The sequence below is a fragment of the Cynocephalus volans genome, chromosome 10, assembly GCF_027409185.1.
Source record: "Cynocephalus volans isolate mCynVol1 chromosome 10, mCynVol1.pri, whole genome shotgun sequence".
Taxonomy (NCBI): Eukaryota; Metazoa; Chordata; class Mammalia; order Dermoptera; family Cynocephalidae; genus Cynocephalus; species Cynocephalus volans.
Window position 1 is genome coordinate 59,966,179 of NC_084469.1, and position 20,744 is coordinate 59,986,922.

The window sequence follows — 20,744 nt, forward strand, 5'->3', positions numbered from 1 at the left end:
GCGAGCGCGGGAGCGGTTTGGTTGAGAAATGGAATCGGATTACGGCTGAGCTACCAGATCCGACACAGACATCTGGGAAAGATCCATCAAGCTGCAAAAGGGGTCATGTTAAAAGTGGATAGCAGATCTTTCCGTGTGGAATAGGGTAAGTGGATGACAGAGTGGATGGAGAAGTAGGGGGCGGAGCCAGGCCCAAGCTTAGGAAAGAACCTATCGGTAGCCATGGCAAGATATAGCCCGTGAGAAACAACTGTCATTCCCCCTAGGGACCACTGACGGCAATCAGCAACCATTGGTCCACCCGGGGCCCCGCAGGACACCTCTTAGAACCCTTGGGCGCGAGCGGTGTGTGCGCGTGCTCACCTGTGTTTAGCACTGCTCCTTGGTTAGCGTTCGATCGGGAGGATTTTGAGTGGTGCTGTTGTGGCAGAGATGTTGTCTTCGAGAAAATAGTACTGAGTAATATTCGCTCATAGCGGCTTCACGAGTGGGTATGAGCCGAGGGGCCAGGTGAGGGGACGGGCCTCTGAAGCTGCTGTCTTCTCCCATGAAGAAGCTTTTTGACTTTTGACGGTAGATGAAAGAGTCACTCTCAGGCACCGCCACCAGGTTGCAGGAGGCGAGCTCGGACGAGGTTTATTTCAGACAGAGAATCGGCTTTGGCCTAGCTCCCAGATCCACTCAGACATCTGGGAAAGATCAATCACGCTGCCTAAAGGGGCCAGGTTGAAAGAGTACACCAGATCCTTTCGTGTGGAGTAGGGGACAGGGATGACAGAGCGGAACGAGAGGTAGGGGGCGGAGCTAGGCCCAATCTTAGAAAAGAACTGATCTGTAGCCACGTCAAGAAATAGCCCATTAGAACCAACTTTCGGCACTCAGCTCCAGGCGGGGCGGCCCCTGCGCTGAGGGACGCTGCCCGACCTTGGCGGGACGGGGGTTTCGCCAGGGCCTGGGCCCAGCGACCAGGCGGAGACGTCGCGCGAGCCTTGTAGTCTCCAGGGAAATGCGGGTTTGCCTGCAATGAGATTTCATTTTCTGCAGTTAAAGGACATCCTTTTCTGAGCTGCTGTGAATAAATTTGGGATGATACTGTATATTTTCATCTAATGGAGAATTAGCTGTATTTTGAATAAGGATTGCTGCACTGGACGACTTCAGAACATTACTCACAATGTCATCAAACAGGAGTCAGAATCCCCATGGACTGAAGCAGATTGGCCTTGACCAGATCTGGGACGACCTCAGAGCTGGAATCCAGCAAGTGTACACCAGACAGAGTATGGCGAAGTCCAGATACATGGAACTCTACACGTATCCTCCTGCTTGAACTGAGATAATTTGCTTTCGAATTTTGATACTTAGTGGTAGGATCTATGAATTATTAGAAATTTGACATCATGTTTTCTCTTCTCAGTTCATCCTTGAAATGTAGTCACAGAATTCATCTTTAGCTTTAAGTTTTTTGAATAGAGGTACTGTTTTTCGGTGTTTTGAACAGAGGTAATAAAATTGGCTAGTTAGTTGTCTAATGCAGTGCTGGTCAGGACAGTAGCCACTAGTCACATGTATCTGTTTACATTTAAAATAATTTAAAAATTCAGTTTCTTAGTCACAGTAGCCATAGTTTAAGGGCTTAATAGTCAGATAATAAAATATTTCTATTACTGTGGAAAGATCCGTTGGACAGCACTGGTCTAAAGCAGGGGATCATTTGTTTAAATGTTGTCCATTTGTTTATATATTGTCTACAGCTGCTTTCATGTTACTCGGAGGGAGTTGAGTAGTTCTGTCAGAAACAGTCTTGTCCAAAAGCCTAAAATATTTGCTATCTGGTCCTTTACATAAGAAGTTTGTTGACCTGATCTAACGGGATAGCACAGAGAACAAAAGTTTAACTGTTCTGGTCCTGTTTTACAAGTATGGTATTTAAAAAGTATCTCCCTCATTTGTCATGTGGCCTGCCATGTGTGCGAGGGACAGTGCCGCGTGCTGCAAAGGTCACTAGGGTGTAAAAGACGCGGCCCTGCTCTTCCATACCCAGTGATGTGCTGTTCACCTTTGTAGAGTTTCTTGGTTCCGTGCAAATATGAAATTGGAACTAGAGCTAAGCCAACTCAGTAGTGAGCAGGTTGCTGCAGATTCTAGGATTTCAAAGTTCAATGGAGATTTAAGTTTAAATCTTTAGTATGTATCTGTAATTATCAAACTAGGTTATGTGATATTGTAGTGTTCTCTCAAATATGTTAGCATCTTAAAATCCTTAAGAAGAATTTAAACATTGATTTAGATGGATATGAAGCTGTCTATTTCTAAATTAACTTACAATTTATTGTATGTATGTACACATATTCATATATGTACTCATATATACTTACATGTAGAACACTTTTCTAAAAAAATCAGCTTGATTGAGATAATTCACATACCATAAAATTCACCCTTTAGAAAGTCAAAAAAAAAAGAAAAAAAAAAAGAACCAACTTTCAATCTACCTAGTGACTGCTGACGTCACTCCGCAACCATTGGTCAACCCGGGGCCCCGCAGGAGACCTCTTAGAACCCTTGGGCGCGAGCGGTGTGTGCGCGGGCTCACTTGTGTTTAGCACTGCTCCTTGGTTACCGTTCGATCGGGAGGCTTTTGAGTGGTGCGGTCGTGGCAGAGAGGTTGGCTTCTACAGAATAGTACCGAGTAATCGCTGGTAGTAGGTTTACAAGTGGCTCAGAGTCGAGGGGGCAGGTGAGCGGGCTGGCCAGTTAAGCTGCTGTCTCCTGCCATGAAGACGGTTTTTGACTTTGGACCGTAGAAGAAAACGTCACTCTCTGGCACCTCCACCGGGCTGCAGGAGGCGAGCGCGGACGCGGTTTGTTCATGAAAGAGAATCGGGTTTCGGCTGAGCTGGCAGATCCGACTCAGACATCTGGGAAAGATCCATCACGCTGCCAAACAGGGTGATGTGGAAAGAGGACAGCTGATCTTTCCGTGTGGAGTAGGGGTCGGGAACCTCCACCAGGCTGCAGGAGGCGAGCGCGGGAGCGGTTTGGTTGAGAAATGGAATCGGATTACGGCTGAGCTACCAGATCCGACACAGACATCTGGGAAAGATCCATCAAGCTGCAAAAGGGGTCATGTTAAAAGTGGATAGCAGATCTTTCCGTGTGGAATAGGGTAAGTGGATGACAGAGTGGATGGAGAAGTAGGGGGCGGAGCCAGGCCCAAGCTTAGGAAAGAACCTATCGGTAGCCATGGCAAGATATAGCCCGTGAGAAACAACTGTCATTCCCCCTAGGGACCACTGACGGCAATCAGCAACCATTGGTCCACCCGGGGCCCCGCAGGACACCTCTTAGAACCCTTGGGCGCGAGCGGTGTGTGCGCGTGCTCACCTGTGTTTAGCACTGCTCCTTGGTTAGCGTTCGATCGGGAGGATTTTGAGTGGTGCTGTTGTGGCAGAGATGTTGTCTTCGAGAAAATAGTACTGAGTAATATTCGCTCATAGCGGCTTCACGAGTGGGTATGAGCCGAGGGGCCAGGTGAGGGGACGGGCCTCTGAAGCTGCTGTCTTCTCCCATGAAGAAGCTTTTTGACTTTTGACGGTAGATGAAAGAGTCACTCTCAGGCACCGCCACCAGGTTGCAGGAGGCGAGCTCGGACGAGGTTTATTTCAGACAGAGAATCGGCTTTGGCCTAGCTCCCAGATCCACTCAGACATCTGGGAAAGATCAATCACGCTGCCTAAAGGGGCCAGGTTGAAAGAGTACACCAGATCCTTTCGTGTGGAGTAGGGGACAGGGATGACAGAGCGGAACGAGAGGTAGGGGGCGGAGCTAGGCCCAATCTTAGAAAAGAACTGATCTGTAGCCACGTCAAGAAATAGCCCATTAGAACCAACTTTCGGCACTCAGCTCCAGGCGGGGCGGCCCCTGCGCTGAGGGACGCTGCCCGACCTTGGCGGGACGGGGGTTTCGCCAGGGCCTGGGCCCAGCGACCAGGCGGAGACGTCGCCCGAGCCTTGTAGTCTCCAGGGAAATGCGGGTTTGCCTGCAATGAGATTTCATTTTCTGCAGTTAAAGGACATCCTTTTCTGAGCTGCTGTGAATAAATTTGGGATGATACTGTATATTTTCATCTAATGGAGAATTAGCTGTATTTTGAATAAGGATTGCTGCACTGGACGACTTCAGAACATTACTCACAATGTCATCAAACAGGAGTCAGAATCCCCATGGACTGAAGCAGATTGGCCTTGACCAGATCTGGGACGACCTCAGAGCTGGAATCCAGCAAGTGTACACCAGACAGAGTATGGCGAAGTCCAGATACATGGAACTCTACACGTATCCTCCTGCTTGAACTGAGATAATTTGCTTTCGAATTTTGATACTTAGTGGTAGGATCTATGAATTATTAGAAATTTGACATCATGTTTTCTCTTCTCAGTTCATCCTTGAAATGTAGTCACAGAATTCATCTTTAGCTTTAAGTTTTTTGAATAGAGGTACTGTTTTTCGGTTTTTTGAACAGAGGTAATAAAATTGGCTAGTTAGTTGTCTAATGCAGTGCTGGTCAGGACAGTAGCCACTAGTCACATGTATCTGTTTACATTTAAAATAATTTAAAAATTCAGTTTCTTAGTCACAGTAGCCATAGTTTAAGGGCTTAATAGTCAGATAATAAAATATTTCTATTACTGTGGAAAGATCCGTTGGACAGCACTGGTCTAAAGCAGGGGATCATTTGTTTAAATGTTGTCCATTTGTTTATATATTGTCTACAGCTGCTTTCATGTTACTCGGAGGGAGTTGAGTAGTTCTGTCAGAAACAGTCTTGTCCAAAAGCCTAAAATATTTGCTATCTGGTCCTTTACATAAGAAGTTTGTTGACCTGATCTAACGGGATAGCACAGAGAACAAAAGTTTAACTGTTCTGGTCCTGTTTTACAAGTATGGTATTTAAAAAGTATCTCCCTCATTTGTCATGTGGCCTGCCATGTGTGCGAGGGACAGTGCCGCGTGCTGCAAAGGTCACGAGGGTGTAAAAGACGCGGCCCTGCTCTTCCATACCCAGTGATGTGCTGTTCACCTTTGTAGAGTTTCTTGGTTCCGTGCAAATATGAAATTGGAACTAGAGCTAAGCCAACTCAGTAGTGAGCAGGTTGCTGCAGATTCTAGGATTTCAAAGTTCAATGGAGATTTAAGTTTAAATCTTTAGTATGTATCTGTAATTATCAAACTAGGTTATGTGATATTGTAGTGTTCTCTCAAATATGTTAGCATCTTAAAATCCTTAAGAAGAATTTAAACATTGATTTAGATGGATATGAAGCTGTCTATTTCTAAATTAACTTACAATTTATTGTATGTATGTACACATATTCATATATGTACTCATATATACTTACATGTAGAACACTTTTCTAAAAAAATCAGCTTGATTGAGATAATTCACATACCATAAAATTCACCCTTTAGAAAGTCAAAAAAAAAAAAAAAAAAAAAAGAACCAACTTTCAATCTACCTAGTGACTGCTGACGTCACTCCGCAACCATTGGTCAACCCGGGGCCCCGCAGGAGACCTCTTAGAACCCTTGGGCGCGAGCGGTGTGTGCGCGGGCTCACTTGTGTTTAGCACTGCTCCTTGGTTACCGTTCGATCGGGAGGCTTTTGAGTGGTGCGGTCGTGGCAGAGAGGTTGGCTTCTACAGAATAGTACCGAGTAATCGCTGGTAGTAGGGTTTACAAGTGGCTCAGAGTCGAGGGGGCAGGTGAGCGGGCTGGCCAGTTAAGCTGCTGTCTCCTGCCATGAAGACGGTTTTTGACTTTGGACCGTAGAAGAAAACGTCACTCTCTGGCACCTCCACCGGGCTGCAGGAGGCGAGCGCGGACGCGGTTTGTTCATGAAAGAGAATCGGGTTTCGGCTGAGCTGGCAGATCCGACTCAGACATCTGGGAAAGATCCATCACGCTGCCAAACAGGGTGATGTGGAAAGAGGACAGCTGATCTTTCCGTGTGGAGTAGGGGTCGGGAACCTCCACCAGGCTGCAGGAGGCGAGCGCGGGAGCGGTTTGGTTGAGAAATGGAATCGGATTACGGCTGAGCTACCAGATCCGACACAGACATCTGGGAAAGATCCATCAAGCTGCAAAAGGGGTCATGTTAAAAGTGGATAGCAGATCTTTCCGTGTGGAATAGGGTAAGTGGATGACAGAGTGGATGGAGAAGTAGGGGGCGGAGCCAGGCCCAAGCTTAGGAAAGAACCTATCGGTAGCCATGGCAAGATATAGCCCGTGAGAAACAACTGTCATTCCCCCTAGGGACCACTGACGGCAATCAGCAACCATTGGTCCACCCGGGGCCCCGCAGGACACCTCTTAGAACCCTTGGGCGCGAGCGGTGTGTGCGCGTGCTCACCTGTGTTTAGCACTGCTCCTTGGTTAGCGTTCGATCGGGAGGATTTTGAGTGGTGCTGTTGTGGCAGAGATGTTGTCTTCGAGAAAATAGTACTGAGTAATATTCGCTCATAGCGGCTTCACGAGTGGGTATGAGCCGAGGGGCCAGGTGAGGGGACGGGCCTCTGAAGCTGCTGTCTTCTCCCATGAAGAAGCTTTTTGACTTTTGACGGTAGATGAAAGAGTCACTCTCAGGCACCGCCACCAGGTTGCAGGAGGCGAGCTCGGACGAGGTTTATTTCAGACAGAGAATCGGCTTTGGCCTAGCTCCCAGATCCACTCAGACATCTGGGAAAGATCAATCACGCTGCCTAAAGGGGCCAGGTTGAAAGAGTACACCAGATCCTTTCGTGTGGAGTAGGGGACAGGGATGACAGAGCGGAACGAGAGGTAGGGGGCGGAGCTAGGCCCAATCTTAGAAAAGAACTGATCTGTAGCCACGTCAAGAAATAGCCCATTAGAACCAACTTTCGGCACTCAGCTCCAGGCGGGGCGGCCCCTGCGCTGAGGGACGCTGCCCGACCTTGGCGGGACGGGGGTTTCGCCAGGGCCTGGGCCCAGCGACCAGGCGGAGACGTCGCCCGAGCCTTGTAGTCTCCAGGGAAATGCGGGTTTGCCTGCAATGAGATTTCATTTTCTGCAGTTAAAGGACATCCTTTTCTGAGCTGCTGTGAATAAATTTGGGATGATACTGTATATTTTCATCTAATGGAGAATTAGCTGTATTTTGAATAAGGATTGCTGCACTGGACGACTTCAGAACATTACTCACAATGTCATCAAACAGGAGTCAGAATCCCCATGGACTGAAGCAGATTGGCCTTGACCAGATCTGGGACGACCTCAGAGCTGGAATCCAGCAAGTGTACACCAGACAGAGTATGGCGAAGTCCAGATACATGGAACTCTACACGTATCCTCCTGCTTGAACTGAGATAATTTGCTTTCGAATTTTGATACTTAGTGGTAGGATCTATGAATTATTAGAAATTTGACATCATGTTTTCTCTTCTCAGTTCATCCTTGAAATGTAGTCACAGAATTCATCTTTAGCTTTAAGTTTTTTGAATAGAGGTACTGTTTTTCGGTGTTTTGAACAGAGGTAATAAAATTGGCTAGTTAGTTGTCTAATGCAGTGCTGGTCAGGACAGTAGCCACTAGTCACATGTATCTGTTTACATTTAAAATAATTTAAAAATTCAGTTTCTTAGTCACAGTAGCCATAGTTTAAGGGCTTAATAGTCAGATAATAAAATATTTCTATTACTGTGGAAAGATCCGTTGGACAGCACTGGTCTAAAGCAGGGGATCATTTGTTTAAATGTTGTCCATTTGTTTATATATTGTCTACAGCTGCTTTCATGTTACTCGGAGGGAGTTGAGTAGTTCTGTCAGAAACAGTCTTGTCCAAAAGCCTAAAATATTTGCTATCTGGTCCTTTACATAAGAAGTTTGTTGACCTGATCTAACGGGATAGCACAGAGAACAAAAGTTTAACTGTTCTGGTCCTGTTTTACAAGTATGGTATTTAAAAAGTATCTCCCTCATTTGTCATGTGGCCTGCCATGTGTGCGAGGGACAGTGCCGCGTGCTGCAAAGGTCACGAGGGTGTAAAAGACGCGGCCCTGCTCTTCCATACCCAGTGATGTGCTGTTCACCTTTGTAGAGTTTCTTGGTTCCGTGCAAATATGAAATTGGAACTAGAGCTAAGCCAACTCAGTAGTGAGCAGGTTGCTGCAGATTCTAGGATTTCAAAGTTCAATGGAGATTTAAGTTTAAATCTTTAGTATGTATCTGTAATTATCAAACTAGGTTATGTGATATTGTAGTGTTCTCTCAAATATGTTAGCATCTTAAAATCCTTAAGAAGAATTTAAACATTGATTTAGATGGATATGAAGCTGTCTATTTCTAAATTAACTTACAATTTATTGTACGTATGTACACATATTCATATATGTACTCATATATACTTACATGTAGAACACTTTTCTAAAAAAATCAGCTTGATTGAGATAATTCACATACCATAAAATTCACCCTTTAGAAAGTAAAAAAAAAAAAAAAAAAAAAAAGAACCAACTTTCAATCTACCTAGTGACTGCTGACGTCACTCCGCAACCATTGGTCAACCCGGGGCCCCGCAGGAGACCTCTTAGAACCCTTGGGCGCGAGCGGTGTGTGCGCGGGCTCACTTGTGTTTAGCACTGCTCCTTGGTTACCGTTCGATCGGGAGGCTTTTGAGTGGTGCGGTCGTGGCAGAGAGGTTGGCTTCTACAGAATAGTACCGAGTAATCGCTGGTATTAGGTTTACAAGTGGCTCAGAGTCGAGGGGGCAGGTGAGCGGGCTGGCCAGTTAAGCTGCTGTCTCCTGCCATGAAGACGGTTTTTGACTTTGGACCGTAGAAGAAAACGTCAGTCTCTGGCACCTCCACCGGGCTGCAGGAGGCGAGCGTGGACGCGGTTTGTTCGTGAAAGAGAATCGGCTATCGGCTGAGCTGGCAGATCCGACTCAGACATCTGGGAAAGATCCATCACGCTGCCAAACAGGGTGATGTGGAAAGAGGACAGCTGATCTTTCCGTGTGGAGTAGGGGTCGGGAACCTCCACCAGGCGGCAGGAGGCGAGCGCGGGAGCGGTTTGGTTGAGAAATGGAATCGGATTTCGGCTGAGCTACCAGATCCGACACAGACATCTGGGAAAGATCCATCAAGCTGCAAAAGGGGTCATGTTAAAAGTGGATAGCAGATCTTTCCGTGTGGAGTAGGGTAAGTGCATGACAGAGTGGATGGAGAAGTAGGGGGCGGAGCCAGGCCCAAGCTTAGGAAAGAACTTATCTGTAGCCATGGCAAGAAATAGCCCGTGAGAAACAACTTTCATTCCCCCTAGGGACCACTGACGGCAATCAGCAACCATTGGTCCACCCGGGGCCCCGCAGGACACCTCTTAGAACCCTTGGGCGCGAGCGGTGTGTGCGCGTGCTCACCCGTGTTTAGCACTGCTCCTTGGTTAGCGTTCGATCGGGAGGCTTTTGAGTGGTGCTGTTGTGGCAGAGATGTTGTCTTCGAGAAAATAGTACTGAGTAATATTCGCTCATAGCGGCTTCACGAGTGGGTATGAGCCGAGGGGCCAGGTGAGGGGACGGGCCTCTGAAGCTGCTGTCTTCTCCCATGAAGAAGCTTTTTGACTTTTGACGGTAGATGAGTCACTCTCAGGCACCGCCACCAGGTTGCAGGAGGCGAGCCCGGACGAGGTTTATTTCAGACAGAGAATCGGCTTTGGCCTAGCTCCCAGATCCACTCAGACATCTGGGAAAGATCAATCACGCTGCCTTAAGGGGCCATGTTGAAAGAGTACATCAGATCCTTTCGTGTGGAGTAGGGGACCGGGATGACAGAGCGGAACGAGAAGTAGGGGGCGGAGCTCAGCCCAATCTTAGAAAAGACCTGATCTGTGGCCACGTCAAGAAATAGCCCATTAGAACCATCTTTCAATATCCTTAGTGACTGCTGACGTCACTCAGCATCCATTGGTCAACCCGGGGCCCCGCAGGAGACCTCTTAGAACCCTCGGGCACGAGCGGTGTGTGCGCGTTCTCACTTGTGTTTAGCACTGCTCCTTGGTTACCGTTCGATCGGGAGGCTTTTGAGTGGTGCGGTCGTGGCAGAGAGGTTGGCTTCTACAGAATAGTACCGAGTAATCGCTGGTATTAGGTTTACAAGTGGCTCAGAGTCGAGGGGGCAGGTGAGCGGGCTGGCCTGTTAAGCTGCTGTCTTCAGCCAGGAAGACGCTTTTTGACTTTGGACCGTAGAAGAAAAAGTCACTCTCTGGCACCTCCACTGGGCTGCAGGAGGCGAGCGCGGACGCGGTTTGTTCATGAAAGAGAATCGGGTTTCGGCTGAGCTGGCAGATCCGACTCAGACATCTGGGAAAGATCCATCACGCTGCCAAACAGGGTGATGTGGAAAGAGGACAGCTGATCTTTCCGTGTGGAGTAGGGGTCGGGAACCTCCACCAGGCTGCAGGAGGCGAGCGCGGGAGCGGTTTGGTTGAGAAATGGAATCGGATTACGGCTGAGCTACCAGATCCGACACAGACATCTGGGAAAGATCCATCAAGCTGCAAAAGGGGTCATGTTAAATGTGGATAGCAGATCTTTCCGTGTGGAATAGGGTAAGTGGATGACAGAGTGGATGGAGAAGTAGGGGGCGGAGCCAGGCCCAAGCTTAGGAAAGAACCTATTGGTAGCCATGGCAAGATATAGCCCGTGAGAAACAACTTTCATTCCCCCTAGGGACCACTGACGGCAATCAGCAACCATTGGTCCACCCGGGGCCCCGCAGGACACCTCTTAGAACCCTTGGGCGCGAGCGGTGTGTGCGCATGCTCACTTGTGTTTAGCACTGCTCCTTGGTTAGCGTTCGATCGGGAGGATTTTGAGTGGTGCTGTTGTGGCAGAGATGTTGTCTTCGAGAAAATAGTACTGAGTAATATTCGCTCATAGCGGCTTCACGAGTGGGTATGAGCCGAGGGGCCAGGTGAGGGGACGGGCCTCTGAAGCTGCTGTCTTCTCCCATGAAGAAGCTTTTTGACTTTTGACGGTAGATGAAAGAGTCACTCTCAGGCACCGCCACCAGGTTGCAGGAGGCGAGCTCGGACGAGGTTTATTTCAGACAGAGAATCGGCTTTGGCCTAGCTCCCAGATCCACTCAGACATCTGGGAAAGATCAATCACGCTGCCTAAAGGGGCCAGGTTGAAAGAGTACACCAGATCCTTTCGTGTGGAGTAGGGGACAGGGATGACAGAGCGGAACGAGAGGTAGGGGGCGGAGCTAGGCCCAATCTTAGAAAAGAACTGATCTGTAGCCACGTCAAGAAATAGCCCATTAGAACCAACTTTCGGCACTCAGCTCCAGGCGGGGCGGCCCCTGCGCTGAGGGACGCTGCCCGACCTTGGCGGGACGGGGGTTTCGCCAGGGCCTGGGCCCAGCGACCAGGCGGAGACGTCGCGCGAGCCTTGTAGTCTCCAGGGAAATGCGGGTTTGCCTGCAATGAGATTTCATTTTCTGCAGTTAAAGGACATCCTTTTCTGAGCTGCTGTGAATAAATTTGGGATGATACTGTATATTTTCATCTAATGGAGAATTAGCTGTATTTTGAATAAGGATTGCTGCACTGGACGACTTCAGAACATTACTCACAATGTCATCAAACAGGAGTCAGAATCCCCATGGACTGAAGCAGATTGGCCTTGACCAGATCTGGGACGACCTCAGAGCTGGAATCCAGCAAGTGTACACCAGACAGAGTATGGCGAAGTCCAGATACATGGAACTCTACACGTATCCTCCTGCTTGAACTGAGATAATTTGCTTTCGAATTTTGATACTTAGTGGTAGGATCTATGAATTATTAGAAATTTGACATCATGTTTTCTCTTCTCAGTTCATCCTTGAAATGTAGTCACAGAATTCATCTTTAGCTTTAAGTTTTTTGAATAGAGGTACTGTTTTTCGGTTTTCTGAACAGAGGTAATAAAATTGGCTAGTTAGTTGTCTAATGCAGTGCTGGTCAGGACAGTAGCCACTAGTCACATGTATCTGTTTACATTTAAAATAATTTAAAAATTCAGTTTCTTAGTCACAGTAGCCATAGTTTAAGGGCTTAATAGTCAGATAATAAAATATTTCTATTACTGTGGAAAGATCCGTTGGACAGCACTGGTCTAAAGCAGGGGATCATTTGTTTAAATGTTGTCCATTTGTTTATATATTGTCTACAGCTGCTTTCATGTTACTCGGAGGGAGTTGAGTAGTTCTGTCAGAAACAGTCTTGTCCAAAAGCCTAAAATATGTGCTATCTGGTCCTTTACATAAGAAGTTTCTTGACCTGATCTAACGGGATAGCACAGAGAACAAAAGTTTAACTGTTCTGGTCCTGTTTTACAAGTATGGTATTTAAAAAGTATCTCCCTCATTTGTCATGTGGCCTGCCATGTGTGCGAGGTTCAGTGCCGCGTGCTGCAAAGGTCACGAGGGTGTAAAAGACGCGGCCCTGCTCTTCCATACCCAGTGATGTGCTGTTCTCCTTTGTAGAGTTTCTTGGTTCCGTGCAAATATGAAATTGGAACTAGAGCTAAGCCAACTCAGTAGTGAGCAGGCTGCTGCAGATTCTAGGATTTCAAAGTTCAATGGAGATTTAAGTTTAAATCTTTAGTATGTATCTGTAATTATCAAACTAGGTTATGTGATATTGTAGTGTTCTCTCAAATATGTTAGCATCTTAAAATCCTTAAGAAGAATTTAAACATTGATTTAGATGGATATGAAGCTGTCTATTTCTAAATTAACTTACAATTTATTGTACGTATGTACACATATTCATATATGTACTCATATATACTTACATGTAGAACACTTTTCTAAAAAAATCAGCTTGATTGAGATAATTCACATACCATAAAATTCACCCTTTAGAAAGTAAAAAAAAAAAAAAAAAAAAAAAGAACCAACTTTCAATCTACCTAGTGACTGCTGACGTCACTCCGCAACCATTGGTCAACCCGGGGCCCCGCAGGAGACCTCTTAGAACCCTTGGGCGCGAGCGGTGTGTGCGCGGGCTCACTTGTGTTTAGCACTGCTCCTTGGTTACCGTTCGATCGGGAGGCTTTTGAGTGGTGCGGTCGTGGCAGAGAGGTTGGCTTCTACAGAATAGTACCGAGTAATCGCTGGTATTAGGTTTACAAGTGGCTCAGAGTCGAGGGGGCAGGTGAGCGGGCTGGCCAGTTAAGCTGCTGTCTCCTGCCATGAAGACGGTTTTTGACTTTGGACCGTAGAAGAAAACGTCACTCTCTGGCACCTCCACCGGGCTGCAGGAGGCGAGCGTGGACGCGGTTTGTTCGTGAAAGAGAATCGGCTATCGGCTGAGCTGGCAGATCCGACTCAGACATCTGGGAAAGATCCATCACGCTGCCAAACAGGGTGATGTGGAAAGAGGACAGCTGATCTTTCCGTGTGGAGTAGGGGTCGGGAACCTCCACCAGGCGGCAGGAGGCGAGCGCGGGAGCGGTTTGGTTGAGAAATGGAATCGGATTTCGGCTGAGCTACCAGATCCGACACAGACATCTGGGCAAGATCCATCAAGCTGCAAAAGGGGTCATGTTAAAAGTGGATAGCAGATCTTTCCGTGTGGAGTAGGGTAAGTGCATGACAGAGTGGATGGAGAAGTAGGGGGCGGAGCCAGGCCCAAGCTTAGGAAAGAACTTATCTGTAGCCATGGCAAGAAATAGCCCGTGAGAAACAACTTTCATTCCCCCTAGGGACCACTGACGGCAATCAGCAACCATTGGTCCACCCGGGGCCCCGCAGGACACCTCTTAGAACCCTTGGGCGCGAGCGGTGTGTGCGCGTGCTCACCTGTGTTTAGCACTGCTCCTTGGTTAGCGTTCGATCGGGAGGCTTTTGAGTGGTGCTGTTGTGGCAGAGATGTTGTCTTCGAGAAAATAGTACTGAGTAATATTCGCTCATAGCGGCTTCACGAGTGGGTATGAGCCGAGGGGCCAGGTGAGGGGACGGGCCTCTGAAGCTGCTGTCTTCTCCCATGAAGAAGCTTTTTGACTTTTGACGGTAGATGAGTCACTCTCAGGCACCGCCACCAGGTTGCAGGAGGAGAGCCCGGACGAGGTTTATTTCAGACAGAGAATCGGCTTTGGCCTAGCTCCCAGATCCACTCAGACATCTGGGAAAGATCAATCACGCTGCCTTAAGGGGCCATGGTGAAAGAGTACATCAGATCCTTTCGTGTGGAGTAGGGGACCGGGATGACAGAGCGGAACGAGAAGTAGGGGGCGGAGCTCAGCCCAATCTTAGAAAAGACCTGATCTGTGGCCACGTCAAGAAATAGCCCATTAGAACCATCTTTCAATATCCTTAGTGACTGCTGACGTCACTCAGCATCCATTGGTCAACCCGGGGCCCCGCAGGAGACCTCTTAGAACCCTCGGGCACGAGCGGTGTGTGCGCGTTCTCACTTGTGTTTAGCACTGCTCCTTGGTTACCGTTCGATCGGGAGGCTTTTGAGTGGTGCGGTCGTGGCAGAGAGGTTGGCTTCTACAGAATAGTACCGAGTAATCGCTGGTATTAGGTTTACAAGTGGCTCAGAGTCGAGGGGGCAGGTGAGCGGGCTGGCCTGTTAAGCTGCTGTCTTCAGCCAGGAAGACGCTTTTTGACTTTGGACCGTAGAAGAAAAAGTCACTCTCTGGCACCTCCACTGGGCTGCAGGAGGCGAGCGCGGACGCGGTTTGTTCATGAAAGAGAATCGGGTTTCGGCTGAGCTGGCAGATCCGACTCAGACATCTGGGAAAGATCCATCACGCTGCCAAACAGGGTGATGTGGAAAGAGGACAGCTGATCTTTCCGTGTGGAGTAGGGGTCGGGAACCTCCACCAGGCTGCAGGAGGCGAGCGCGGGAGCGGTTTGGTTGAGAAATGGAATCGGATTTCGGCTGAGCTACCAGATCCGACACAGACATCTGGGAAAGATCCATCAAGCTGCAAAAGGGGTCATGTTAAAAGTGGATAGCAGATCTTTCCGTGTGGAATAGGGTAAGTGGATGACAGAGTGGATGGAGAAGTAGGGGGCGGAGCCAGGCCCAAGCTTAGGAAAGAACCTATCGGTATCCATGGCAAGATATAGCCCGTGAGAAACAACTTTCATTCCCCCTAGGGACCACTGACGGCAATCAGCAACCATTGGTCCACCCGGGGCCCCGCAGGACACCTCTTAGAACCCTTGGGCGCGAGCGGTGTGTGCGCGTGCTCACTTGTGTTTAGCACTGCTCCTTGGTTAGCGTTCGATCGGGAGGCTTTTGAGTGGTGCTGTTGTGGCAGAGATGTTGTCTTCGAGAAAATAGTACTGAGTAATATTCGCTCATAGCGGCTTCACGAGTGGGTATGAGCCGAGGGGCCAGGTGAGGGGACGGGCCTCTGAAGCTGCTGTCTTCTCCCATGAAGAAGCTTTTTGACTTTTGACGGTAGATGAAAGAGTCACTCTCAGGCACCGCCACCAGGTTGCAGGAGGCGAGCTCGGACGAGGTTTATTTCAGACAGAGAATCGGCTTTGGCCTAGCTCCCAGATCCACTCAGACATCTGGGAAAGATCAATCACGCTGCCTAAAGGGGCCAGGTTGAAAGAGTACACCAGATCCTTTCGTGTGGAGTAGGGGACAGGGATGACAGAGCGGAACGAGAGGTAGGGGGCGGAGCTAGGCCCAATCTTAGAAAAGAACTGATCTGTAGCCACGTCAAGAAATAGCCCATTAGAACCAACTTTCGGCACTCAGCTCCAGGCGGGGCGGCCCCTGCGCTGAGGGACGCTGCCCGACCTTGGCGGGACGGGGGTTTCGCCAGGGCCTGGGCCCAGCTACCAGGCGGCGACGTCGCGCGAGCCTTGTAATCTCCAGGGAAATGCGGGTTTGCCTGCAATGAGATTTCATTTTCTGCAGTTAAAGGACATCCTTTTCTGAGCTGCTGTGAATAAATTTGGGATGATACTGTATATTTTCATCTAATGGAGAATTAGCTGTATTTTGAATAAGGATTGCTGCACTGGACGACTTCAGAACATTACTCACAATGTCATCAAACAGGAGTCAGAATCCCCATGGACTGAAGCAGATTGGCCTTGACCAGATCTGGGACGACCTCAGAGCTGGAATCCAGCAAGTGTACACCAGACAGAGTATGGCGAAGTCCAGATACATGGAACTCTACACGTATCCTCCTGCTTGAACTGAGATAATTTGCTTTCGAATTTTGATACTTAGTGGTACGATCTATGAATTATTAGAAATTTGACATCATGTTTTCTCTTCTCAGTTCATCCTTGAAATGTAGTCACAGAATTCATCTTTAGCTTTAAGTTTTTTGAATAGAGGTACTGTTTTTCGGTTTTCTGAACAGAGGTAATAAAATTGGCTAGTTAGTTGTCTAATGCAGTGCTGGTCAGGACAGTAGCCACTAGTCACATGTATCTGTTTACATTTAAAATAATTTAAAAATTCAGTTTCTTAGTCACAGTAGCCATAGTTTAAGGGCTTAATAGTCAGATAATAAAATATTTCTATTACTGTGGAAAGATCCGTTGGACAGCACTGGTCTAAAGCAGGGGATCATTTGTTTAAATGTTATCCATTTGTTTATATATTGTCTACAGCTGCTTTCATGTTACTCGGAGGGAGTTGAGTAGTTCTGTCAGAAACAGTCTTGTCCAAAAGCCTAAAATATGTGCTATCTGGTCCTTTACATAAGAAGTTTGTTGACCTGATCTAACGGGATAGCACAGAGAACAAAAGTTTAACTGTTCTGGTCCTGTTTTACAAGTATGGTATTTAAAAAGTATCTCCCTCATTTGTCATGTGGCCTGCCATGTGTGCGAGGGACAGTGCCGCGTGCTGCAAAGGTCACGAGGGTGTAAAAGACGCGGCCCTGCTCTTCCATACCCAGTGATGTGCTGTTCACCTTTGAAGAGTTTCTTGGTTCCGTGCAAATATGAAATTGGAACTAGAGCTAAGCCAACTCAGTAGTGAGCAGGTTGCTGCAGATTCTAGGATTTCAAAGTTCAATGGAGATTTAAGTTTAAATCTTTAGTATGTATCTGTAATTATCAAACTAGGTTATGTGATATTGTAGTGTTCTCTCAAATATGTTAGCATCTTAAAATCCTTAAGAAGAATTTAAACATTGATTTAGATGGATATGAAGCTGTCTATTTCTAAATTAACTTACAATTTATTGTACGTATGTACACATATTCATATATGTGCTCATATATACTTACATGTAGAACAATTTTCTAAAAAAATCAGCTTGATTGAGATAATTCACATACCATAAAATTCACCCTTTAGAAAGTAAAAAAAAAAAAAAAAAAAAAAAAAAGAACCAACTTTCAATCTACCTAGTGACTGCTGACGTCACTCCGCAACCATTGGTCAACCCGGGGCCCCGCAGGAGACCTCTTAGAACCCTTGGGCGCGAGCGGTGTGTGCGCGGGCTCACTTGTGTTTAGCACTGCTCCTTGGTTACCGTTCGATCGGGAGGCTTTTGAGTGGTGCGGTCGTGGCAGAGAGGTTGGCTTCTACAGAATAGTACCGAGTAATCGCTGGTATTAGGTTTACAAGTGGCTCAGAGTCGAGGGGGCAGGTGAGCGGGCTGGCCAGTTAAGCTGCTGTCTCCTGCCATGAAGACGGTTTTTGACTTTGGACCGTAGAAGAAAACGTCACTCTCTGGCACCTGCACCGGGCTGCAGGAGGCGAGCGTGGACGCGGTTTGTTCGTGAAAGAGAATCGGCTATCGGCTGAGCTGGCAGATCCGACTCAGACATCTGGGAAAGATCCATCACGCTGCCAAACAGGGTGATGTGGAAAGAGGACAGCTGATCTTTCCGTGTGGAGTAGGGGTCGGGAACCTCTACCAGGCGGCAGGAGGCGAGCGCGGGAGCGGTTTGGTTGAGAAATGGAATCGGATTTCGGCTGAGCTACCAGATCCGACACAGACATCTGGGAAAGATCCATCAAGCTGCAAAAGGGGTCATGTTAAAAGTGGATAGCAGATCTTTCCGTGTGGAGTAGGGTAAGTGCATGACAGAGTGGATGGAGAAGTAGGGGGCGGAGCCAGGCCCAAGCTTAGGAAAGAACTTATCTGTAGCCATGGCAAGAAATAGCCCGTGAGAAACAACTTTCATTCCCCCTAGGGACCACTGACGGCAATCAGCAACCATTGGTCCACCCGGGGCCCCGCAGGACACCTCTTAGAACCCTTGGGCGCGAGCGGTGTGTGCGCGTGCTCACCTGTGTTTAGCACTGCTCCTTGGTTAGCGTTCGATCGGGAGGATTTTGAATGGTGCTGTTGTGGCTGAGATGTTGTCTTCGAGAAAATAGTACTGAGTAATATTCGCTCATATCGGCTTCACGAGTGGGTATGAGCCGAGGGGCCAGGTGAGGGGACGGGCCTCTGAAGCTGCTGTCTTCTCCCATGAAGAAGCTTTTTGACTTTTGACGGTAGATGAGTCACTCTCAGGCACCGCCACCAGGTTGCAGGAGGCGAGCCCGGACGAGGTTTATTTCAGACAGAGAATCGGCTTTGGCCTAGCTCCCAGATCCACTCAGACATCTGGGAAAGATCAATCACGCTGCCTTAAGGGGCCATGGTGAAAGAGTACATCAGATCCTTTCGTGTGGAGTAGGGGACCGGGATGACAGAGCGGAACGAGAAGTAGGGGGCGGAGCTCAGCCCAATCTTAGAAAAGACCTGATCTGTGGCCACGTCAAGAAATAGCCCATTAGAACCATCTTTCAATATCCTTAGTGACTGCTGACGTCACTCAGCATCCATTGGTCAACCCGGGGCCCCGCAGGAGACCTCTTAGAACCCTCGGGCACGAGCGGTGTGTGCGCGTTCTCACTTGTGTTTAGCACTGCTCCTTGGTTACCGTTCGATCGGGAGGCTTTTGAGTGGTGCGGTCGTGGCAGAGAGGTTGGCTTCTACAGAATAGTACCGAGTAATCGCTGGTATTAGGTTTACAAGTGGCTCAGAGTCGAGGGGGCAGGTGAGCGGGCTGGCCTGTTAAGCTGCTGTCTTCAGCCAGGAAGACGCTTTTTGACTTTGGACCGTAGAAGAAAAAGTCACTCTCTGGCACCTCCACTGGGCTGCAGGAGGCGAGCGCGGACGCGGTTTGTTCATGAAAGAGAATCGGGTTTCGGCTGAGCTGGCAGATCCGACTCAGACATCTGGGAAAGATCCATCACGCTGCCAAACAGGGTGATGTGGAAAGAGGACAGCTGATCTTTCCGTGTGGAGTAGGGGTCGGGAACCTCCACCAGGCTGCAGGAGGCGAGCGCGGGAGCGGTTTGGTTGAGAAATGGAATCGGATTACGGCTGAGCTACCAGATCCGACACAGACATCTGGGAAAGATCCATCAAGCTGCAAAAGGGGTCATGTTAAAAGTGGATAGCAGATCTTTCCGTGTGGAATAGGGTAAGTGGATGACAGAGTGGATGGAGAAGTAGGGGGCGGAGCCAGGCCCAAGCTTAGGAAAGAACCTATTGGTAGCCATGGCAAGATATAGCCCGTGAGAAACAACTTTCATTCCCCCTAGGGACCACTGACGGCAATCAGCAACCATTGGTCCACCCGGGGCCCCGCAGGACACCTCTTAGAACCCTTGGGCGCGAGCGGTGTGTGCGCATGCTCACTTGTGTTTAGCACTGCTCCTTGGTTAGCGTTCGATCGGGAGGATTTTGAGTGGTGCTGTTGTGGCAGAGATGTTGTCTTCGAGAAAATAGTACTGAGTAATATTCGCTCATAGCGGCTTCACGAGTGGGTATGAGCCGAGGGGCCAGGTGAGGGGACGGGCCTCTGAAGCTGCTGTCTTCTCCCATGAAGAAGCTTTTTGACTTTTGACGGTAGATGAAAGAGTCACTCTCAGGCACCGCCACCAGGTTGCAGGAGGCGAGCTCGGACGAGGTTTATTTCAGACAGAGAATCGGCTTTGGCCTAGCTCCCAGATCCACTCAGACATCTGGGAAAGATCAATCACGCTGCCTAAAGGGGCCAGGTTGAAAGAGTACACCAGATCCTTTCGTGTGGAGTAGGGGACAGGGATGACAGAGCGGAACGAGAGGTAGGGGGCGGAGCTAGGCCCAATCTTAGAAAAGAACTGATCTGTAGCCACGTCAAGAAATAGCCCATTAGAACCAACTTTCGGCACTCAGCTCCAGGCGGGGCGGCCCCTGCGCTGAGGGACGCTGCCCGACCTTGGCGGGACGGGGGTTTCGCCAGGGCCTGGGCCCAGCGACCAGGCGGCGACGTCGCGCGAGCCTTGTAGTCTCCAGGGAAATGCGGGTTTGCCTGCAATGAGATTTCATTTTCTGCAGTTAAAGGACATCCTTTTCTGAGCTGCTGTGAATAAATTTGGGATGATACTGTATATTTTCATCTAATGGAGAATTAGCTGTATTTTGAATAAGGATTGCTGCACTGGACGACTTCAGAACATTACTCACAATGTCATCAAACAGGAGTCAGAATCCCCATGGACTGAAGCAGATTGGCCTTGACCAGATCTGGGACGACCTCAGAGCTGGAATCCAGCAAGTGTACACCAGACAGAGTATGGCGAAGTCCAGATACATGGAACTCTACACGTATCCTCCTGCTTGAACTGAGATAATTTGCTTTCGAATTTTGATACTTAGTGGTAGGATCTATGAATTATTAGAAATTTGACATCATGTT